The 25,030-nt window shown below is 29.1% G+C and overlaps 1 long non-coding RNA gene and 1 other non-coding gene across 3 annotated transcripts; one reads left to right on the forward strand and one right to left on the reverse strand.

The window, feature by feature from the left end:
* Window positions 1-1,932: 1,932 nt before the first annotated feature.
* On the forward strand, window positions 1,933-21,991 carry LOC119607430. 2 transcript variants are annotated; one of them, XR_005231728.1, is made up of 3 exons: window positions 1,933-2,087; window positions 6,291-6,386; window positions 21,702-21,991. It is a non-coding gene; the product is annotated as an uncharacterized LOC119607430 (long non-coding RNA). The 2 variants fall into 2 exon arrangements; XR_005231729.1 differs by having other exon boundaries at window positions 1,933-2,058.
* On the reverse strand, window positions 17,059-17,131 carry Trnar-ucg. Its single transcript has one exon. It is a non-coding gene; the product is annotated as a tRNA-Arg (tRNA).
* Window positions 21,992-25,030: the final 3,039 nt, after the last annotated feature.

Below are 25,030 nucleotides of genomic sequence, written 5' to 3' on the forward strand. Positions count from 1 at the left end.
TATAGTTCAGTTCTAGTTTCAGTTCAGTTCTAGTTCAGTTCAGTTCTAGTTCAGTTCTAGTTCAGTTCTAGTTCAGTTCTAGTTCAGTTCTAGTTCAGTTCTAGTTCAGTTCTAGTTCAGTTCTAGTTCAGTTCTAGTTCAGTTCTAGTTCAGTTCTAGTTCAGTTCTAGTTCAGTTCTACTAGTTCAGTTCTAGTTCAGTTCTAGTTCAGTTCTAGTTCAGTTCTAGTTCAGTTCTAGTTCAGTTCTAGTTCAGTTCTAGTTCAGTTCTAGTTCAGTTCTAGTTCAGTTCTAGTTCAGTTCTAGTTCAGTTCTAGTTCAGTTCTAGTTCAGTTCTAGTTCAGTTCTAGTTCAGTTCTAGTTCAGTTCTAGTTCAGTTCTAGTTCAGTTCTAGTTCAGTTCTAGTTCAGTTCTAGTTCAGTTCTAGTTCAGTTCTAGTTCAGTTCTAGTTCAGTTCTAGTTCAGTTCTAGTTCAGTTCTAGTTCAGTTCTAGTTCAGTTCTAGTTCAGTTCTAGTTCAGTTCTAGTTCAGTTCTAGTTCAGTTCTAGTTCAGTTCTAGTTCAGTTCTAGTTCAGTTCTAGTTCAGTTCTAGTTCAGTTCTAGTTCAGTTCTAGTTCAGTTCTAGTTCAGTTCTAGTTCAGTTCTAGTTCAGTTCTAGTTCAGTTCTAGTTCAGTTCTAGTTCAGTTCTAGTTCAGTTCTAGTCAGTTCTAGTTCGTTCTAGTTCAGTTCTAGTTCAGTTCTAGTTCAGTTCTAGTTCAGTTCTAGTTCAGTTCTAGTTCAGTTCTAGTTCAGTTCTAGTTCAGTTCTAGTTCAGTTCTAGTTCAGTTCTAGTTCAGTTCTAGTTCAGTTCTATTCAGTTTTCTAGTTCAGTTCTAGTTCAGTTCTAGTTCAGTTCTAGTTCAGTTCTAGTTCAGTTCTAGTTCAGTTCTAGTTCAGTTCTAGTTCAGTTCTAGTTCAGTTCTAGTTCAGTTCTAGTTCAGTTCTAGTTCAGTTCTAGTTCAGTTCTAGTTCAGTTCTAGTTCAGTTCTAGTTCAGTTCTAGTTCAGTTCTAGTTCAGTTCTAGTTCAGTTCTAGTTCAGTTCTAGTTCAGTTCTAGTTCAGTTCTAGTTCAGTTCTAGTTCAGTTCTAGTTCAGTTCTAGTTCAGTTCTAGTTCAGTTCTAGTTCAGTTCTAGTTCAGTTCTAGTTCAGTTCTAGTTCAGTTCTAGTTCAGTTCTAGTTCAGTTCTAGTTCAGTTCTAGTTCAGTTCTAGTTCAGTTCTAGTTCAGTTCTAGTTCAGTTCTAGTTCAGTTCTAGTTCAGTTCTAGTTCAGTTCTAGTTCAGTTCTAGTTCAGTTCTAGTTCAGTTCTAGTTCAGTTCTAGTTCAGTTTAGTTCAGTTCTAGTTCAGTTCTAGTTAGTTTCGTTCTAGTTCCTTCTAGTTTCAGTTCTAGTTCAGTTCAGTTCGTTCTGTTCAGTTCTAGTTCAGTTCTAGTTCAGTTCTAGTTCAGTTCGAGTTCAGTTCTAGTTCAGTTCTATTTATAAATCGGTAACTTAATTATCTCCGTTAAATCCATATTTTACAAACAAATTATACAATAGTAATTAATAGTAATTAAAGACAATAACATACTACCACAAAATGGTACCACAAAATGTATGACTAAAACAGCTTCTCAAGATCGAAAGTATGACTCAAAGCAAGAAACAAAAGTAATCGGTTCTCCAGAAATGCAACGAAATTCAGAAACTCCAATAAACTATATAACCAAACGCACACATAGGGAAGTAAGACGTACGGACCGACTAAGACATACACAGATACAAGCTACACTAGCAGTACAATAAATAATAACAACAACAAGAAATTAAAAAACCAAAATTGATTTTTTTCAAAAGCCAGACTTGGTTTGCAGAGCTTCGAACAAGAAAAAACGAAAGACTTCAATTCAGTTTGCTGAAGACAACGAACTCGACAAGACGTCGAAATCGAAGAAAACGCGATTTTAAACAAAACGGTTAAGAAACGGTGGGTAAAAAAAATAAAAAGTGGCTAAAATAAAAAAGATCATAACAATAAAACGTGAGTGAGAGTGTATAAATATTTCTAAAGTGAGTAGAGTACTACTACTTAATATTAAACATGTGTGATTGTTGGTAATTCTTTTTTTGTGATTGTTATGCACACGACAAGTGAGAGGAATTTTTAAGTAACCCAATACCAACAGCAAAAAGTAGTATTCAAAATTATAAAAAAAGTGTAAAACTAAATAAACAAAAACAACAATGAAATTTCAAATTTGGTTTAAATAATAAACAAGTTTTTGATAAAAAAAAAATTATAAGAAAAAGAAATAAAAAATTAAGCCACGACAGAGTTTAAATGAAGAAATTTGTAGAAAAAAATTAACAACTTAAAGAAGATTAAGTTGAAAACTAAAATTTTTAATTAAATTAAAATTATTTTAAACAAAAGTGAAACTAAAAGTGTTTTTAAAACTGCTAAAAATTTTGTTTTTATAATTATTGTTGTTTTTTTTTTTATTTAAATAAAATTTATGATTTTATAATTTTCATGGTGTTTAAATCGTTTTGGGAACTCTCTGAGTGTTGAAAAGAGAGAGTTTTGATTTAAAGAAAAAGGTTTAAGTATAAATTTTTTAAGTAAAAGAGCAAATTTTTTTTTCTCTTTATTTGCTGAATTTTTTTTGGTTAAATATTCGTATTTTTCGTTACGTTTCTTTTCTTGAACCGTTAATTATTCAACCGTATTAAATAAATCACTGCAACAACAACAACAACCTTTAGTTTTTTTGATATTAACAACAATTTTTGACCAAAATATTACAAAAGATTTTCAAATTATGTGAAAGTTTATTTATTTATTTCTTTTGTTTCTTATTTTCTTTTTGGTCTAATCAAAAAAAAAAAAAAAAAAAAATAGTTTCGCTTTTAGTTTGAAAACGTTTCTTTTTTGCTTTTGACATTCCATCAGACCATTTGACAGCAGAGATTATTTTTGTTGATATTTCTTTAAAATTTCAAAACTATAAGTTCTGAACTTGTAGCAGTTAAAGTTTCAGAGATTTGGTTGTGTAATTTAATTCAAATCGAGAACTTTCAAAACTATGCTTTTTGAATTTGCAGTTTTAGGCTAAAAGTTCAACTTTTCAAAAAAAAATTTACAAGCCGACTAAATTTGAAAAAACAAAAGTTGAAACCCCAGATACTGAAGTATACATTCCTAAATTATTGACGTTGGAATTTCGCCATCACATAAGGTTTTCGAGATTGTTTGCCCACATATAAACCAATTAAAATTCATATTTTAAAGAAAAAAAACCCTAATATTATACAAAAATCTATCAAAATTTATCTTAAAATTTGCAATTCAAAATCAAATTGACATAAGTTTTTAAGTATTTATTTGTGCGTCATTATCTTTTTTATGTAACTCGTTTTTTATTTTTGATACATAAATATATAATAACTTTTGGCCATTAAGTTTCGCTTTTAGTTTTAATTTTTTAAACAACAATAGCAGCAGCATCTAAAAATGACATTTAAACCAAATATTCCTAAACTTGAAATCGTAGAAAAAAAAACAGGTAAATTAATATATACATGTTGTAGCTATGTTTTATATTTTTTCTTTCAAGAAAACCAGCTGAAGAATGATTCAAACCAATAGCACAAAAAAAAAAATAAATAAAATATTAAACTTGATCTCCTTGGCTTAAAAGGGTGGTTAGTTATTATAATGAACTGTAGAATATTAATAAAAATAATAATGTACTTACTAATACTATAATGAAACACAACAATTTAAAAACTACTAATTTAATTATAACAACTTTAGTATGTTAGTTAGTTAGATAGATAGATAGGGATAGATAGATAGATAGATAGATAGATAGATAGATAGATAGATAGATAGTTAGTTAGTTAGTTAGTTAGTTAGTTAGTTAGTTAGTTAGTTAGTTAGTTAGTTAGTTAGTTAGTAGTTAGTTACTTAGTTAGTTAGTTAGTAGTTAGTTAGTTAGTAGTTAGTTAGTTAGTTAGTTAGTTAGTTAGTAGTTAGTTAGTTAGTTAGTAGTTAAGTTAGTTAGTTAGTTAGTAGTTAGTTAGTTAGTTAGTTAGTTAGTTAGTTAGTTAGTTAGTTAGTTAGTAGTTAGTTAGTTAGTTAGTTAGTTTAGTTAGTTAGTTAGTTAGTTAGTTAGTTAGTAGTTAGTTAGTAGTTAGTTAGTTAGTTAGTTAGTTAGTTAGTTAGTAGTTAGTTAGTAGTAGTTAGTTAGTTAGTAGTTAGTTAGTAGTTAGTTAGTTAGTTAGTTAGTTAGTTAGTTAGTGTAGTTAGTTAGTTAGTTAGTTAGTTAGAGTTAGTTAGTTAGTTAGTTAGTTAGTTAGTTAGTTAGTTAGTAGTTAGTTAGTTAGTTAGTAGTTAGTTAGTTAGTTAGTTAGTTAGTTAGTTAGTTAGTAGTTAGTTAGTTAGTTAGTTAGTTAGTAGTTAGTTAGTTAGTTAGTTAGTTAGTTAGTTAGTTAGTTAGTTAGTTAGTTAGTTAGAGTAGTTAGTTAGTTAGTTAGTTAGTTAGTTAGTTAGTTAGTTAGTAGTTAGTTAGTTAGTAGTTAGTAGTTAGTTAGTTAGTTAGTAGTTAGTTAGTTAGTTAGTTAGTTAGTTAGTTAGTTAGTTAGTTAGTTAGTAGTTAGTTAGTTAGTTAGTTAGTTAGTTAGTTAGTTAGTTAGTTAGTTAGTTAGTTAGTAGTTAGTTAGTTAGTTAGTTAGTAGTAGTTAGTTAGTAGTTAGTTAGTTAGTTAGTTTAGTTAGTTAGTTAGTTAGTTAGTTAGTTAGTAGTTAGTTAGTTAGTTAGTTAGTTAGTAGTTAGTTAGTTAGTTAGTTAGTTAGTTAGTTAGTTAGTTAGTTAGTTAGTAGTTAGTTAGTTAGTTAGTTAGTTAGTTAGTTAGTTAGTTAGTTAGTTAGTTAGTTAGTTAGTTAGTTAGTAGTTAGTTAGTTAGTTAGTTAGTTAGTTAGTTAGTTAGTTAGTTAGTCGTTAGTTAGTTAGTTAGTAGTTAGTTAGTTAGTTAGTTAGTTAGTTAGTTAGTTAGTTAGTTAGTTAGTTAGTAGTTAGTTAGTTAGTTAGTAGTTAGTTAGTAGTTAGTTAGTTAGTTAGTAGTAGGTAGGTAGGTAGGTAGGTAGGTAGTTAAAACATTCAACTGTTGCCTATATACAATAATTTTTAAAAAACTCTTTCTTTAGAGAAATAGTTTGAAATTTCTAAAATCAACAAAAAACTATTGTTACATTTTATTTTAAATTACAATTCAAACTAATTTTCTCTTCCTCTGCCATATTAAATAAAGTTTGTGACTTAAGTCTTTTGTGTTGCCATTACCAAATCAATACGTGAGTTGTTTTTATACACACACACAGTTATAAGTTCTTTTTTTACATTTATAAAATGTTTTAAACAGAATTAACACACTTTTTGTACAAAATTTATTACACTGCGTGTTGTTGTTGTTGCTCTTTTTCTTAAATGACATTTTATTAAAAGACAAAGACTCTCTATCTCTAAAGAGCTTTAAAAAAGTTCTCTCTTTCTTTTAAAGTACAGAGTAAAGTTGTTAAACAGTTAGCAATAAAAATTATACAGTTAACAATAAAAATTGAGCAAATTTTTCAATTACTCAATTTAATTTGCATAACAGAGAGATACTTAAAGAATTTTGACAAAAATTGCTGTAAATTTGTTATTTGTTTTTATAGATTTATTATTATATTTAGGTCTTTTTACAGTTACTTTAATGTAAATTTATAAATAAACTTCAACTTTTAAAGGTTCGTTAATAAATTTGTTGTTATTTTTTAGTAATAAATAATTTCTATTGATTTGCAAATACGAAAACCTTGAACAAAATTGAAAGTGTTTTAAAATCATTAAGTAAAATGACTTGACTTATTTAATCAATTGTTTATATACAAAAAGTAAATAAACTATTAAATAATTCCAAATACCTTCTACAAATATTTATAAATATTTGTAAATATAAATTATTTTCTTTAACTTGGTATTTCCCTTTAAAACAAGCAAACTGAGTCATTACTTTCAAGACCTTTAAAAAAAATTATAATAAATTTTGAGCATTAATAAAGTAAAACCTTCAATCAATCCTCTACAACTTCTTTTAAACACTATGACACATCATTATCAATTCCCCCCAACGTCATCATGGTTTTAATAACATAAATTATCAGAAAAGACAACAAAATTTCTTTAAAGAAAAATTGCTTTAAATTCCATTTTAATGGTTATTATTTTAGCGTTTTTTAAACTGCAACAAAGGATTTTTTGCTGAAAGCAAAGAAATAAAATCCCAAAAGAATTTTGGAACAAGAAAATTAGTCATTTCCCTTAAGGTAAGTTTAACTGCTAATAAAATATTTATTTAAAATTGATTACAAATAATAAAAATATTTTTGTAACCTTTAAAATATTTTATATTGCAAATATTATTTATGTCTCGTTATTTGATTGAGGCGTGGATTATAACAATAATTTTAAATGACAATCAATATCTTTATGTTTAACAGTATTTTTTCATTTTTTTTTTTTTTTTTGCAACTTTCCGGTTTGTCTGGTTAACGGTTGTATCGTTATTTTTTTAACTTAAGGAGGCCTAAGTAAGAAATATATATTTTTTTGTTGTTTTACCATGTTGTAAGTGGCATTTATAGTTATTTCCTACTTTCAATATAACTACCAGCATATTTTTTTTATTATTACATTTTTATGAAACTTTTGTGCTATTTTTAGTCTTCATTTGACATCTGTCCTTTATTTATGGTATTTTCTGATACATTTGCAATAAAAGTTTACGACAGATATTGTGAACTATTTAGTTGTATGTTAAAAACTAGCTTTAGACTTCAACTTAAAAGCTGAAGTATGAATAGCTGTAACCAGTGTGCTTTGCTGCTCTCATTATTATGGCACATATTAAACAAAACTTAATAAGTACCTTTAGAAAAACGAAAAAGTATCATAAAATCCCTTTTGTGAATTCTTAACATATAAGATGATAAGTACTAAAAAAGTACCAATAAGTTCCCCTTATAAATTTTTTACCCAGTTGTAGTTCAGTTCTAGTTCAGTTCTAGTTCAGTTCTAGTTCAGTTCTAGTTCAGTTCTAGTTCAGTTCTAGTTCAGTTCTAGTTCAGTTCTAGTTCAGTTCTAGTTCAGTTCTAGTTCAGTTCTAGTTCAGTTCTAGTTCAGTTCTAGTTCAGTTCTAGTTCAGTTCTAGTTCAGTTCTAGTTCAGTTCTAGTTCAGTTCTAGTTCTAGTTCTAGTTCAGTTCTAGTTCAGTTCTAGTTCAGTTCTAGTTCAGTTCTAGTTCAGTTCTAGTTCAGTTCTAGTTCAGTTCTAGTTCAGTTCTAGTTCAGTTTCTAGTTCAGTTCTAGTTCAGTTCTAGTTCAGTTCTAGTTCAGTTCTAGTTCAGTTCTAGTTCAGTTCTAGTTCAGTTCTAGTTCAGTTCTAGTTCAGTTCTAGTTCAGTTTCTAGTTCAGTTCTAGTTCAGTTCTAGTTCAGTTCTAGTTCAGTTCTAGTTCAGTTCTAGTTCAGTTCTAGTTCAGTTCTAGTTCAGTTCTAGTTCAGTTCTAGTTCAGTTCTAGTTCAGTTCTAGTTCAGTTCTAGTTCAGTTCTAGTTCAGTTCTAGTTCAGTTCTAGTTCAGTTCTAGTTCAGTTCTAGTTCAGTTGAGTTCTAGTTCAGTTCTAGTTCAGTTCTAGTTCAGTTCTAGTTCAGTTCTAGTTCAGTTCTAGTTCAGTTCTAGTTTCAGTTCTAGTTCAGTTCTAGTTCAGGTTCTAGTTCAGTTCTAGTTCAGTTCTAGTTCAGTTCTAGTTCAGTTCCAGTTCAGTTCTAGTTCAGTTCTAGTTCAGTTCTAGTTCAGTTCTAGTTCAGTTCTAGTTCAGTTCTATTTCAGTTCTAGTTCAGTTCTAGTTCAGTTCTAGTTCAGTTCTAGTTCAGTTCTAGTTCAGTTCTAGTTCAGTTCTAGTTCAGTTCTAGTTCAGTTCTAGTTCAGTTCTAGTTCAGTTCTAGTTCTAGTTCAGTTCTAGTTCTGTTCTAGTTCAGTTCTAGTTCAGTTCTAGTTCAGCTCTAGTTCAGTTCTAGTTCAGTTCTAGTTCAGTTCAGTTCTAGTTCAGTTCTAGTTCAGTTCTAGTTCAGTTCTAGTTCAGTTCTAGTTCAGTTTCTAGTTCAGTTCTAGTTCAGTTCTAGTTCAGTTCTAGTTCAGTTCTAGTTCAGTTCTAGTTCAGTTCTAGTTCAGTTCTAGTTCAGTTCTAGTTCAATTCTAGTTCAGTTCTAGTTCAGTTCTAGTTTAGTTTTAGTTTAGTTCTAGCTCAGTTCTAGTTTAGTTCTAGTTCAGTTCTAGTTCAGTTCTAGTTCAGTTTTAGTTCAGTTCTAGTTTATTTCTAATTCAGCTCTAGCTCAGTTCTGGTTTTTAATTATTTTCAGACATAAGAACGAAGATAGCTAAATCGACTCAGCAATTATTTTTGAGCTGATCGGACTTTAACTGTTGAGTGTAGGACCAATATTTCTAAGAATTACAAACGTTAGCACAAACCTATAATATATAGTTGTCTAGGTTATAGTTCATTAGCACAAAAAGTGAAATTGTTATTAAAACTTTTTAGAAAAACAAACTCAATAAACTAAAATTCTAGAAATTCTATTTAAAACTTGTCTAATTAAATGTAGCTCTACTTTTAATATAAATTACTTACCAACATTACTTATCATGCCTAGACTAAAACAAAAGACTTAAGAAACAAACTTTCAAGTAAGGTAGGCTTTCTAAGGTTTGTGTAGTATTTTCTAGAAATTATCACAATTAAAAAATTAAATTGCATTTTAAATTAAACAAAAAAACAAGTTTAAAATAACGGTTTCTCAAATGAGGATATATAATAATTGTTAACAAAAAATAAGCTACCTATAACAACAGAGTTATATTCCTAAGGAAAAAATTATTTAAAAATATTATTCTAAAAAAATAAATTAAACAAATAAAACAAAAATTGTGAAACAAGTTTTGTAAACTTAACATTTTGCATACAATTCTACTCTACGGCGGATACGAGTTCAAAAATAAAGCCAGTTTTAATACTTACAATATATATATAAACCCACCATAGATTAAAATAATTATTATAATATACAAAACAACAAAAAATATAAAGTATTTGGCAAGTTTTCAGTTTCTTTGTATGATTAGTGTTTGGTCAGTTGGTCGGTCAGTTAGCCAGTTTTGTTTTTCATTATTTTAAATACAAGTCTAAATGAAACTGGTCTCACTTTTAAACAAAGACTTTTAATGAAATAATTTTAGCACACTCATACTGGTGTTCTCGTGTTTAAAATTTAAGAAAGAAAAAAAAAAAAAATGAAACTGAATTGAAAACAACATTAAGTTAAAATTGTTTTCTTGTTGTTATTGCAGCTTTTGTTTCATGTTTTATTAACAAATACAAAAAAAGCGGTAGAATAAATTTTATATATATATATATTTTTTTTTGTAGATTTAATGCTCGCTTGGTCAATTCAAATAAATAGCTTAGTAGTACTAGTAGTTAGTATGTCTGTCTGTCCATCCAGTTGTTTTCAAATATCTTAAGAGCGTGTGCGCTTTAGTTTGTGGTAATAGTTCAACATTCGCTTTTTTCTTTTTTTCGCTTTATTTCTTTGTTGCGCTTTAATGCTTTTTTGAATAGAAAAAACTTTTTATTTAAGCTCTTTTTCAGTTTGGTTGCTAGTTTTTCTTTGCTTGTATAAGTTTTATTTGGTTTTTTTTTTTAGTTTTACTTTCACTTTTATAGTTTCTTTCATAAGTTTCATTGTAAAATTTAGTTTTTAGCTTGTTTAAATTTCTTGTTTAGTTTGGATGACGTCTAAAATAATTTTAGTTTCTATGGTATTATTTAAACCAATTCAATTCCCCCGCTTTGTTGGTTTCGCCTGTATGCTTTAATTAATTTATAACAATTATAGTTTATTGATTCAAAATTGGGTTTCGAGTTTCATGAAGTAATACGTTGTTGCATTCCAAAATAAATGATTGTTGTTAGTTTAACAAAATATTGCAAAAAAGTTTTAAAAATAACTAAAAGTAGAGCAGAAAATATTTATAAATTTAAAAAATATAATAATAAATTAATTAAAAGCAAGTAAAAGTAACATATTTAATTTAAATCTTTTTAATAAAATTTTTATTTTTATTTTTCATCATATAGAGTCTTCCATCCCTAACTACCGTTAAGTTATTATAAACAAATTGTTAAAAGCTGTTAAAATTTTCAATGTATCTTGAATTTATAATTTCAAAAAAGAAAAAGTGTAATTTTGCCCATAGGTTCTGCATTATCTCGCGGCTGGGAAAATACGTTAGGAATGAAGATTGAACACGTCTAGGTTTCCAAAACTAAGTTTTTTTAAGATCTAGCCGAGTGCTAGAGCCTACTTTAAGCTTCCATATAGCGGTCGCTGGTGCCTTTGTCAGGTCCATTTTTAAACTAGCCCTTTAAATATGCCAGATTTATTTCCAAAAATTTTCATTCTGCCCCACTGTGCTTCTTTCTATGCAGTTTTTGCCAAAAAATAAATGAATATTTTGGAGATCTATAGTTGTTTCAAGCTTAAATTTAAGATATCTCGTAGAAGAATGAGGTTAAACCTTTATTTTATAGTCGACAAATTGGACTTTCGGACAACATAACGGATTTTATATATAAAGGTATCTTACCACTTTTAAAAAGGTCTCAAATGTGACTAAAAAACAGAGTTCCAGTTCAGTTCTATTTCAGTCTATTTCAGTTCTAGTTCAGTTCTAGTTCAGTTCTAGTTCAGTTCTAGTTCAGTTCTAGTTCAGTTCTAGTTCAGTTCTAGTTCAGTTCTAGTTCAGTTCTAGTTCAGTTCTAGTTCAGTTCTAGTTCAGTTCTAGTTCAGTTCTAGTTCAGTTTCTAGTTCAGTTCTAGTTCAGTTCTAGTTCAGTTCTAGTTCAGTTCTAGTTCAGTTCTAGTTCAGTTCTAGTTCAGTTCTAGTTCAGTTCTAGTTCAGTTCTAGTTCAGTTCTAGTTCAGTTCTAGTTCAGTTCTAGTCAGTTCTAGTTCAGTTCTAGTTCAGTTCTAGTTCGTTCTAGTTCAGTTCTAGTTCAGTTGTCTAGTTCAGTTCTAGTTCAGTTCTAGTTCAGTTCTAGTTCAGTTCTAGTTCAGTTCTAGTTCAGTTCTAGTTCAGTTCTAGTTCAGTTCTAGTTTCAGTTCTAGTTCAGTTCTAGTTCAGTTCTAGTTCAGTTCTAGTTCAGTTCTAGTTCAGTTCTAGTTCAGTTCTAGTTCAGTTCTAGTTCAGTTCTAGTTCAGTTCAGTTCAGTTCTAGTTCAGTTCTAGTTCAGTTCTAGTTCAGTTCTAGTTCAGTTCTAGTTTAGTTCTAGTTCAGTTCTAGTTCAGTTCTAGTTCAGTTCTAGTTCAGTTCTAGTTCAGTTCTAGTTCAGTTCTAGTTCAGTTCTAGTTCAGTTCTAGTTTAGTTCTAGTTCAGTTCTAGTTCAGTTCTAGTTCAGTTCTAGTTTAGTTCTAGTTCAGTTCTAGTTCAGTTCTAGTTTAGTTCTAGTTCAGTTCTAGTTTAGTTCTAGTTCAGTTCTAGTTCAGTTCTAGTTCAGTTCTAGTTCAGTTCTAGTTCAGTTCTAGTTCAGTTCTAGTTTAGTTCTAGTTCAGTTCTAGTTCAGTTCTAGTTCAGTTCTAGTTCAGTTCTAGTTCAGTTCTAGTTCAGTTCTAGTTCAGTTCTAGTTCAGTTCTAGTTTAGTTCTAGTTCAGTTCTAGTTCAGTTCTAGTTCAGTTCTAGTTTAGTTCTAGTTCAGTTCTAGTTCAGTTCTAGTTCAGTTCTAGTTCAGTTCTAGTTCAGTTCTAGTTCAGTTCTAGTTCAGTTCTAGTTTCAGTTTCTAGTTCAGTTCTAGTTCAGTTTCTAGTTCAGTTCTAGTTTCAGTTCTGTTCGTTCTAGTTTCAGTTCTAGTTTCAGTTCTAGTCAGTTTCTAGTTCAGTTCTAGTTCAGTTCTAGTTCAGTTTCTAGTTTCATGATCAGTTCAGTTCTAGTGTCAGTTCCTAGTGCAGTTCTAGTCAGTCTAGTTCAGTTCTAGATTCAGTTCTAGTTCAGGTCTAGTTCAGTTCTAGTTTCAGTGCTAGTTCACAGGTCTAGTTTCAGTTCTAGTTCCGTTTCTAGTTCAGTTCTGTTCGTTCTATGCAGTTTCTAGTTCAGTTCTAGGTTCTAGTTCAGTTCTAGTTCAGTTTCTAGTTTCAGTTCTAGTTCAGTTCTAGTTCAGTTCTAGTTCAGTTCTAGTTCCGTTCTAGTTCAGTTCTAGTTTCAGTTCTAGTTCAGTTCTAGTTCAGTTCTAGTTCAGTTCTAGTTCAGTTCTAGTTCAGTTCTAGTTCAGTTCTAGGTCAGTTCTAGTTCAGTTCTAGTTCAGTCTAGTTCAGTTCTAGTTCAGTTCATAGTTCAGTTCTAGTTCAGTTCTAGTTCAGTTCTAGTTCAGTTCTAGTTCAGTTCTAGTTCAGTTCTAGTTCAGGTTCTAGTTCAGTTCTAGTTCAGTTCTAGTTCAGTCTAGTTCAGTTCTAGTTCAGTTCTAGTTCAGATTCTAGTTCGTTTCTAGTTCAGTTCAGTTTCAGTTCTAGTTCAGTTCTAGTTCAGTTCTAGTTCAGTTCTAGTTCAGTTCTAGTCAGTTCTAGTTCAGTTCTAGTTCAGTTCTAGTTCAGTTCTAGTTCAGTTCTAGTTCAGTTCTAGTTCAGTTCTAGTTCAGTTTCTAGTCTCTAGTTCAGTTCAGTTAGTTCAGTTCTAGTTCAGTTCTAGTTCAGTTCTAGTTCAGTTCTAGTTCAGTTCTAGTTCAGTTCTAGTTCAGTTCTAGTTCAGTTCTAGTTCAGTTCTAGTTCAGTCTAGTTCTAGTTCAGTTCTAGTTCAGTTCTAGTTCAGTTCTAGTTCAGTTCTAGTTCAGTTCTAGTTCAGTTCTAGTTCAGTTCTAGTTCAGTTCTAGTTCAGTTCTAGTTCAGCTCTAGTCAGTTCTAGTTCAATTCTAGTTCAGTTCTAGTTCAATTCTAGTTCAGTTTTTGTTCAGTTCTAGAGGTTAAACCTTCATTATAAAGTCGTAAGATTGGACTCGGACTTCGCACTTTTATAAGGTCTCAAATATGCTAAAAACGGGGTTTTTAGTTTTTAGAACACGATAGCTCATAAACCAGTTCAAATCGGATTTAGCGATGCTGAATCCTTTATAAATATGTAGATGTATACTTTGGTCTCTGGGGGGGCTCTTCTTCCGTATAAAATTGCTCCTAAAAAAGTGTCCTGTATAGCCGGACTTCTACCGGAATAGGAAGTATTTAAGGAAATTTTAATGCTTTATTTCAAATGTCTTTTTTCTTTTCCTTCATCAAAGATCATGTTACCACGAAACTAAAGATTAACAACTTTATAAAGTACTACTCTACCACTAACGAATACTAATTATGGCATCTTTCTTATAATTCTTGCCACAAAAACTAATTAAAAATTCTATTAGCATAGTATGTTTCACACAGAATCTCTTTTTTAAGGAAACAAACAAATAGTTTATAATTCCTATTTCATTTAGTTTTATTTTAATTTTTATTTTTACTTTGATTACTTTTATCAACAAAAAAAAACTATTCGAAGACAAAGACATTGCTTGAATATATAAAATTTGCGGTAAAATAACACACAAAAAATGTGAACCGGTTTCATGTATTTAAACAGGAAAAATAGTTTTTTTTAATGAACATAAAACAAAACTACTCATTGAATTTTTAACTTGAAATGCGACAATTGTTGGATTTTATAGCAATTTTATAAGAAAAATAATAAGACAGAAATCGTTATTTAAGACAGACGGATCTTGGTTTTTAAGCAAAATGATATTTGAACATGTCAACTAATAAAGAAGCAAGATAACTGGACGTAATTGTTTAATAAAGGGTGTTTTCCAATCAGTTTGACCCTTGAATAAGAAAAATGTGTCTACTGATCTCTGCTTATGAACATACACTCTTAGAGTAAATTGCCATTCAATCCAATGACTTTTATTATTTAAATTATTTTAATTTTTTTTTTCAATACATTTAATAATGGATGTTGTAACGTCAATGTTATATATTTTATGGTTATCTATTGTAATTATCGAAAAAAATCTTATATTGTATTTATGTATGTGTTTTTTTCTATTGTCCAAAAATTCCACCCACCTGGTCTAATTTAAAAATTCAAATAAATGTACTTTTTGTAACCAAATGTCTGTACATTCATTTATTTTAATTGAAAAATTTCATTTCATTGTTATTTTTTTAAATTTAAATTATTTATCCATTCCTTTTTGGTGTTGAAATTATCGTTGTTCAATATTAAGTTTTTTAGAAAGTTAATTTTGTTTTTAAATCGCTATAATATAAAAGTATTTATAAGCCAAAACTTAGAAATTATGGGCGTTATTAACGCTTTAATATTAATGTTTAAAAAATTATGTATTATGTTTGAAAATTTTATAACAATTTCAATAATGTTTAATTTTAAAACTACATCTTAATACCACCAAGGCATATTAGTCAAATATTTAACAAAAAGCGAGCGTTAGAAAATTTTGTGATAGCTAGAAGAAAGTTCAATAGTAAGCTTTTCTATTGCAAACGTTTTGATAGAAAGCTTTTCTATAAAAAACAGTTTCAGCAAAAAGTTGTTCTATATAAAAAGTTTCGATAGAAAGTTCTATCAAAAGCTGTTCTTAAAAAGATTCACTAGAAAGCTTTTCTATCGAAAAAGAATCAATAGAAAACATATATAGAAAACGTTTCAATAGAAATTTTCTAAAGAAAAAGTTTCAATAGAAAGCTTTTTTATAGAAAAAGTTTTACAAGACAGCTTGCATAAAAAAGGTTTCCGCCAAATGCTATAAAAGAATTATAAAAAAAGGTTTCGATAGAAAACTTTTCTATAGATAAAGTTTCGTTAGAAAGCTTTTCTATAGAAAAAGCTTTACTATAGAACAATTTTCGTTAGAAAGCTTTTCTATAGAAAAAGTTTCGATAGAAAGCTTTTCTATATTGAAAGTTTCGATAGAAAGCTTTTCTATATTGAAAGTTTCGATAGAAAGCTTTTCTATAGAAAGTTTCGATAGAAAGCTTTTCTATAGAAAGTTTCGATAGAAAGCTTTTCTATAATGAAAAAGTTTCGATAGAAAGCTTTTCTATATTGAAAAAGTTTCTTTAGAAAGCTTTTCTATAGAAAAAGTTTCGTTAAAAAGCATTTCTATAGGAAAAGTTTCGTTATAAAGCTTTTCTATAGAAAAAGTTTCGTTAAAGCTTTTCTATAGAAAAAGTTTCGTTATAAAGCTTTTCTATATAGAAAAAGTTTCGATAGAAAGCTTTTCTATATAGAAAAGTTTTGATAGAAAGCTTTTCTATATAGAAAAAGTTTCGATAGAAAGCTTTTCTATATAGAAAAAGTTTCGATAGAAAGCTTTTCTATATAGAAAAAGTTTAGATAGAAAGCTTTCTATATAGAAAAAGTTTCGATAGAAAGCTTTTCTATATAGAAAAAGTTTCGATAGAAAGCTTTTTCTATATAGAAAAAGTTTCGATAGAAAGCTTTTCTATATAGAAAAAGTTTCGATAGAAAGCTTTTCTATATAGAAAAAAGTTTCGATAGAAAGCTTTTCTATATAGAAAAAGTTTCGATAGAAAGCTTTTCTATATAGAAAAAGTTTCGATAGAAAGCTTTTCTATATAGAAAAAGTTTCGATAGAAAGCTTTTCTATATAGAAAAAGTTTCGATAGAAAGCTTTTCTATATAGAAAAAGTTTCGATAGAAAGCTTTTCTATATAGAAAAAGTTTCGATAGAAAGCTTTTCTATATAGAAAAAGTTTCGATAGAAAGCTTTTCTATATAGAAAAAGTTTCGATAGAAAGCTTTTCTATATAGAAAAAGTTTCGATAGAAAGCTTTTCTATATAGAAAAAGTTTCGATAGAAAGCTTTTCTATATAGAAAAAGTTTCGATAGAAAGCTTTTCTATATAGAAAAAGTTTCGATAGAAGCTTTTCTATATAAAAAGGTTAGAAAGCTTTTCTATATAGAGAAAGTTTCGATAGAAAGCTTTTCTATATAGAAAAAGTTTCGATAGAAGCTTTTCTATATAGAAAAAGTTTCGATAGAAACTTTTCTATATAGAAAAAAGTTTCGATAGAAAGCTTTTCTATAGAAAAAGTTCTGTTAGAAAATGTTTTGTTTTTAATGAAAAAGTTTTCATAGTAAGTTTTTATATGGAAAAAGCTTCCAAAGAAAGCTTTTCTATAGAGAAACTTTCCATAGAACGCTTTTCTATAGAAAGCTTTTCTATAGAAAAAGCTTCAGAAAAACGTTCTATAAAAAAGTTGCGATATGTAGCTTTTCTCTACAAATTTTTTCTATAGAAAGCATTCGAGGGAAAGCTATTCTTTAGAATACAGTTGCCATATAAAGCTTTTATATAGAAAAGAGTTTCACTAGAAAGCTTTTTCTATAGAAAATTTAAAATTTTTAAAAATTTTAATTTCCTAAAATTATTACAATTTTGAAATGTTTTTAAACTCTTCATAAATTGTTTTAAATTTTAAATAAATGTTTAAGCAAATGATGCTAATTGTTAATTTAATAATTTAACAAATGTTGTTTTTATACAACACGGTTAAATTATAACCAAAAAAAAATGAGTGACCATTTGACATTTAACAATAAACAACAGAACGTAACAAATACAAAATTTATAATAATTTTAACTAAAAGCTGTTAAAAGGCAAAACGTCAAAAGATTTTATTAAGATGGTAGAGAGACAAAAAAAAATATAAATAAATTAAATTTAAAAAAATAAAACAAAAATAACGTGTTTCTATTAACATACATAAATAAATTTTATAAAATTTTATTTGCTGTATGTTCAAACATTACTACTTCAAAACAAATTTCTTGCAACATTTTAAATTAAAAATTTAAAAAATTTAAAAAAAATTAAGCTTCGACCGTGACAGGACTCGAACCTGCAATCTTCGGATTCGAAGTCCGACGCCTTATCCATTAGGCCACACGGTCCTTGTGTTTAACATCTAACGTTTGTTTAATATAAAACGCAAATTTTCATTAATTTCATGTAACTTGGTTAACAAGGGATGCTTTTCATTACAACTGACGAGAATTGTACGATGTTAGAAAAACTACCCTTAATGATGTTATTAACAGATGCGCATGCATCAATCCCCTATAGAATGAAATACATACATACATATACTAGACATCTGTATCATACTCTTAATAGGAACAGTAACCCGGTAGGAAAATTTAGAATTATATTTTGTTTTTTAAAACCTAAAACCTTTCCGGTTTAAGTTTTAATCATTTTTCAGTTTTCTTTATATATTTTTCTCTTACTAACACTCCCTTTAATGACCAGTTTATGATTTTTTGCAAAAAGTTGAAACAGAGTAAAAATGCTGAAAAGTAACTAATCATACTTTCAAGGTAAACTACAATTTGTATTTGAAACTATTAATTAATGCCAATACCAGGCAGTCAGAGGTACCACACCAGCAGCAAAATCTAAATAGTACATGTGTCATAAATATCAAGATTTTTTAATTTATGTTATTTATATTTTAACAAAATAAACCTTTGAACAAAATAAAGAATAAATTCAAGATCTAATAATTGTAATTTTAAAATTAAAATCTATAATTTTATAAAATGTTTACATAATAATAACTAAAATAGTAAAATAAAGCATAAAGGTCAAAGGAAAATCCCATGAACAATTCAATATCGTTATATAGAACAGAATATTTTTTCTTTACACTAAATAATTTGAATCAAACACATATTTAATTTAATATTAAAATAATTTTTTTTAGAAACTTCAATACCTCCTCCTTCACCCGGTATCGAACCTGGTATTTCAAAATTAAAGGTTTTGTAAGTTGGAACTTTAGCCTCTAGGCTACCGCAAGCATTACCTTACACTGCCAATTAAACTAAAGGGTATACTCTATTCGGCCTGGATTTTGAAAACTTTAGTTTATTTTACATTATTTAATTTTTCAACGAATTCCCAAATGACTTGTTTATCATTGACTTTTAAATAAGAAAAGCCACAAAAGAATTGAAACCACCATAAATGATTCATCAACACAATGTTTGTTTTTGCAGTAAATAATTAATTGTTTGTGTATTAAATTGAAATTAATTAAATGTAAGTTTTTAAACTGTATTATAGAAATGTCAAACAGAAATATACATATAACGGGTTTTTCAACAAGAAATATATAATTTCTAATGTTTTAAATCAAAACGAAAAAAAAAGCCCAGAAATTTTTTAAACAAGTTCTAGAACGAGTGCAAACAGAAGCACTTCAGATACTCGATTAGTATTCATGGAACTGGTATGTCGCCATTACTTCCAGTAAGAAGTTTAGTTAGTTAGTTAGTTAGTTAGTTAGATAGATAGTTAGTTAGTTAGTTAGTTAGTTAGTTAGGTAGTTAGTTAGTTAGTAGTTAGTTAGTTAGTTAGTTAGTTAGTAGTTAGTTAGTTAGTAGTTAGTTAGTTAGTAGTTAGTTAGTTAGTTAGTAGTTAGTTAGTTAGTTAGGTAGTTAGTTAGTAGTTAGTAGTTAGTTAGTTAGTTAGTTAGTTAGTTAGTTAGTAGTTAGTTAGTAGTTAGTTAGTAGTTAGTTAGTTAGTAGTTAGTTAGTTAGTTAGTAGTTAGTTAGTAGTTAGTTAGTTAGTTAGTTAGTTAGTTAGTTAGTTAGTTAGTTAGTTAGTTAGTTAGTAGTAGTAGTTAGTTAGTAGTTAGTTAGTTAGTTAGTTAGTTAGTTAGTTAGTAGTTAGTTCGTTAGTTAGTAGTGTTAGTTAGTAGTTAGTTAGTTAGTTAGTTAGTTAGTAGTTAGTTAGTTAGTTAGTTAGTTAGTTAGTTAGTAGTTAGTTAGTAGTTAGTTAGTTAGTTAGTTAGTTAGTTAGTTAGTTAGTTAGTTAGTTAGTAGTTAGTTAGTTAGTTAGTAGTTAGTTAGTTAGTTAGTTAGTAGTAGTTAGTTAGTTAGTAGTTAGTTAGTTAGTTAGTTAGTTAGTTAGTTAGTTAGTAGTTAGTAGTTAGTTAGTAGTTAGTAGTAGTTAGTTAGTAGTAGTTAGTTAGTTAGTTAGTTAGTTAGTTAGTAGTTAGTTAGTTAGTTAGTAGTTAGTTAGTTAGTTAGTTAGTTAGTTAGTTAGTTGTTAGTTAGTTAGTTAGTTAGTAGTTAGTTAGTTAGTTAGTTAGTAGTTAGTTAGTTAGTAGTTAGTTAGTTAGTTAGTTTAGTTAGTTAGTAGTTAGTTAGTAGTTAGTTAGTTAGTTAGTTAGTTAGTTAGTTAGTTAGTTAGTTAGTAGTTAGTTAGTAGTTAGTAGTTAGTTAGTTAGTTAGTAGTTAGTTAGTTAGTTAGTTAGTTAGTAGTTATAGTTAGTTAGTTGGTAGTTAGTTAGTTAGTTAGTTAGTTAGTTAGTTAGTTAGTTAGTTAGTTAGTTAGTTAGTTAGTTAGTAGTAGTTAGTTAGTTAGTTAGTTAGTTAGTTAGTTAGTTAGTTAGTTAGTTAGTAGTTTTTCATATTTTTTCAGGATTCATATTTACGGAATCTGTATATGTTGGGGATGGAGTCACTAGAGCAGGATGTAGAGTGAAGCAGTAGTGTATGGTATTTTCTTCACCCACATACCTATGGATGTGTCCGAAAGATCTGTGTGATCTGGGTTAAATCGTGATGGATGTTCTGTATTCCTGTGCTTGTGTTATTAATAAAGTTTCCTCTTTGTTCGATAATGTTCGGGTGTTTAGTACCAGACCTACCGCAGTGTATCCCCTATGTGTATGAAGCTTATTGATGAAGATCGTATTCGGTCTACTAAATTCATTCCTGCAGTGTGGTTTAGTTTATTGTTGAGAAATGTGATATGAAAATTGCCGGACTATAATTTCAGATACTGAGTAAATGAATTCTTGTACATGGATCAGCGTCAGTAATGATCACTTCAGGAATTTGTGCATTCATTCCACCCAAAATTACAAAGCTAGATCTTGGATCTTGAAATTTCACAATGACCCAGATTATATTACAACAAATCAATCTGTTAGTGATGAGTCTAAAGCTCACGTACAGAATCAACAAACTAACAGGTTTTATTTGAATTTTGTTCTAATTTGCGTAAAAATAGTCATTAAACTCGTTAAAGTTCAATTACCCGATTTATTGGTTCAAATAAAAAACGTTTTATTACAAAATATCTGTAATTAATTTATGCGATTTTTGATGAAAAATACGCATAAACGATAAAAAGCAAGTCACTTTCTTATTATAACAGTTTTCTGATCTTCTTTTACTTTGAAGCACTTGAAATAGGGGTCAACTGGGTCCCGATAATTATGAAAGTGGTGTAGGGTATAAAAAATTATAAGTTAAAAAATATTAAGGTTAGGGTTCAACAAAATCAACTTTTTTTCTCTCAATAAAGTCCATAAATCGACTAACTTTTACGATAAAAAGTCGAATAATCGATTATGTATTGTACATGAAAGTTGGAATGTCGCAAACAGCCGATATTATTAAGTTCAAAAAGTCAACAATTTCAAAATTTTAAATAGTCGAATAATGGACTTTTCATAAATTCAAATTTTCGACTTTTTGTTTCAACAATAAAATCCCAATATGCAACCTTTTAAACTACCAATCAATGTTGTGGTTAAGACAGTGAAACACTTATTGCAAATTCTTTAGCAATCGGCACCATAGTGTTCTGTTGCATGCACTCTATGTGTGAGTTCAACAGCAGCCAAAGGTTTAACCAGTCAGTCAGTTAGTTTACCCCATAGTGCTATCAACCTCTATAAATGAATGCATTAAGTGAACATGCTTTCGGTGCAATAATACTCAATCACTAGAACTATTAAGTCCTTGAATACAAAAAAAGGGAATGTATCGTGTTGCAAGGCACAACGGTAACAACAACTGCAAAACAAAAACAAAAAGTTAAGCTTTAAAATAACACCCAGCCAGGCAGTCAGACATACAGACAGTCGGTTATTCAAACGTCTCCATGGCATGACATTACCAACTTTTTCACTTTAAGCCATATTACACAAAAGCTTAAAAAGATAAACTTTTCGAACAGACAAAACAGAAGAACACGAACTCTATTTTGAGTGGTTTTTAATCTAAAAGAACCTGAATTTGAACAAAGGTAACCAGCACCAGCAGCAACTAAAGCAATTGTATAATAAAAATATTCGTAATAATAAATTTAAAATCAGTTTATCAACAGCTTTAAGCAATTTAATGCGTTGGTACGCGAACCAAAAGCCAAAAGTCGCAAAAAATCTGAAATAATAAAAAAACTAGACTTGCAACACTTAACTTGAGATATTATTTTTTCAATTATTTTCTGATTTTTCTTAATGTTTATTTATTTACATATTCGATACCATAATTTTTATTTTAAACCTAATGTATTTTATATTAAGCTCCTCCTGCCCACCTCTCAATCCCACAAACTGTTGATAACTCTTTTCTCTCACTGTGTTGATCACTCTCGTACATTTAAAAGCAGTTGTTTATGTTTTATTTTTTTTTCTTTCTTCTTCTTTTTATATCTTTGCAGAGCCAATAACTATTTTTTGTTTGGAATTTTTAATATATTATTTTTCAACCATACCAACAACAGCAACAAAATTGGTAATTTTACGAATTCGCTTTTTTTTACCAGTTAAGCAGTAACTTGGCTGATTTGGCCGTTTGTTTGTGATCGTGTGTTGTGTTTGTGTGTAACCGTGGGATATAGAGAGAGATGTCTAACATAAGACATCGCCCTCTGGCCCCACCGGGTACGGGCGACAGTGATGACAACTTTACAGATGATGAGAGTACACCATTGACACAAGATATTTATGGCGGAAGGTGAGTAGAAGAAAAAAACAATAATATGATAATGGCACACATATATGTGTGCATATGTATGTACATATGTATTTGTGTACAAAAATTTATTATTTAACCATTTAAGTAAGATTGGATTTTAAAGGAATTAATTCATTTAATGTTAACATTTTTAAAGTCTCTACACGGTATCGTTGCCCTAAATTGACTGTATTCTAGAATATAACCTAGAATATTCCTAACTATAGATTGGACTATGGGCTACAGTATAGACTAGATTACAAACCAACTTTTAAAATATATTATAAACTACACTATGAACGAGACCATAGACTAGACTATAGACTAGACTATAGACTAGACTATAGACTAGACAATAGACTAGACTATAGACTAGACTATAGACTAGACTATAGACTAGACTATAGACTAGACTATAGACTAGACTATAGACTAGACTATAGACTAGACTATAGACTAGACTATAGACTAGACTATAGACTAGACTGTAGACTAGACTATAGACTAGACTATAGACTAGACTATAGACTAGACTATAGACTAGACTATAGACTAGACTATAGACTAGACTATAGACTAGACTCTAGACTAGACTATAGACTAGACTATAGACTAGACTAGACTAGACTATAGACTAGACTAGACTATAGACTAGACTATAGACTAGACTATAGACTAGACTATAGACTAGACTATAGACTAGACTATAGACTAGACTATAGACTAGACTATAGACTAGACTATAGACTAGACTATAGACTAGACTATAGACTAGACTATAGACTAGACTATAGACTAGACTATGGACTAGACTATAGACTAGACTATAGATTAGACTATAGACTAGACTATAGATTAGACTATAGATTAGACTATAGACTAGACTATAGACTAGACTATAGACTAGACTATAGACTAGACTATAGACTAGACTATAGACTAGACTATAGACTAGACTATAGACTAGACTATAGACTAGACTATAGACTAGACTATAGACTAGACTATAGACTAGACTATAGACTAGACTATAGACTAGACTATAGACTAGACTATAGACTAGACTATAGACTAGACTAGACTATAGACTAGACTATAGACTAGACTATAGACTAGACTATAGACTAGACTATAGACTAGACTATAGACTAGACTATAGACTAGACTATAGACTAGACTATAGACTAGACTATAGACTAGACTATAGACTAGACTATAGACTAGACTATAGACTAGACTATAGACTAGACTATAGACTAGACTATAGACTAGACTATAGACTAGACTATAGACTAGACTATAGACTAGACTATAGACTAGACTATAGACTAGACTATAGACTAGACTATAGACTAGACTATAGACTAGACTATAGACTAGACTATAGACTAGACTATAGACTAGACTATAGACTAGACTATAGACTAGACTATAGACTAGACTATAGACTAGACTATAGACTAGACTATAGACTAGACTATAGACTAGACTATAGACTAGACTATAGACTAGACTATAGACGACTATAGACTAGACTATAGACTAGACTATAGACTAGACTATAGACTAGACTATAGACTAGACTATAGACTAGACTATAGACTAGACTATAGACTAGACTATAGACTAGACTATAGACTAGACTAGACTAGACTATAGACTAGACTAGACTATAGACTAGACTATAGACTAGACTATAGACTAGACTATAGACTAGACTATAGACTAGAATATAGACTAGACTATAGACTAGCCTATAGACTAGCCTATAGACTAGACTATAGACTAGACTATAGACTAGACTATAGACTAGACTATAGACTAGACTATAGACTAGACTATAGACAAGACTATAGACTAGACTATAGACTAGACTATAGACTAGACTATAGACTAGACTATAGACTAGACTATAGACTAGGCTATAGACTAGACTATAGACTAGACTATAGACTAGACTATAGACTAGACTATAGACTAGACTATAGACTAGACTATAGACTAGACTATAGACTAGACTATAGACTAGACTATAGACTAGACTATAGACTAGACTATAGACAAGACTATAAACTAGACTATAGACTGGACTATAGACTAGACTATAGACTAGACTATAGACTAGACTATAGACTCGACTATAGACTGGACTATAGACTAGACTATAGACTAGATTATAGACTAGACTGTAGACTGGACTTCAGATCAGACCTAGGCTAGAGTTTCCTAAGTATCATGAAGAATGTTTTCTAATAGTGTGATCAATAATACTAAGCACTTTCAAGAGTTAAAAATAGCAGTCACATAAAGAGTATGATAGCATTACTTTTCAGCTTAAAGACCCTTGCAATATATTAAAAAAGATGTTTCTATTTTCGTATAAGTAGTAGATATCCATAGTAATTTTTATTAATTTTTCCAAGATATCTCTTGCAAATCTACAACATTTTCATACAATGTTGTCGTGTATTTTCTTTATACAATGAAAAAAAAAAACTACGCAAAAATTATACTTTATGCGAAATTTCTTTCATGGCCTTAAGTAACCAAGTCAGGAACAATAAGTACTGTAGGAGGAAAAGAAACTATACTTTAGACATAGACTTTGTCTACACGTTTTATCAACCTCAAAACATCTTCTGTAAACATATAAATCAAACATTTTTAAAAACAAATCGTTAAAATGTTTTTAATAAATGATTGTTGAAAGCGTCATTTGACTACTAAAATTACAGCAGTAGCAGCAACAGGCAGCAGTTGTTGTTTAATTTCTTTCAATTTGATTGATGATTTAATAAAAAACCAAGCAATTTTATTGTTACATATGCATATTTTTATATACTGTTCCAAACTTTAAATAATTATTTATTCTTATGAAATTTTTATCTTTTTACATGATTTTTTTAAACAAGCTGCGACGACCATCCCATGTTGGAGTTTATGATAAAATGAATATTTAAATTTAATTGCTTTTCTATCATGATTAAAAGTTAACCAAAGACCCCAAGAAATGGAAATAAATAGTTATGTATC

This window comes from Lucilia sericata, unplaced genomic scaffold, assembly GCF_015586225.1.
Source record: "Lucilia sericata isolate MDLA Ls3-8-SP2 unplaced genomic scaffold, ASM1558622v1 Contig000694F_arrow, whole genome shotgun sequence".
Taxonomy (NCBI): domain Eukaryota; kingdom Metazoa; phylum Arthropoda; class Insecta; order Diptera; family Calliphoridae; genus Lucilia; species Lucilia sericata.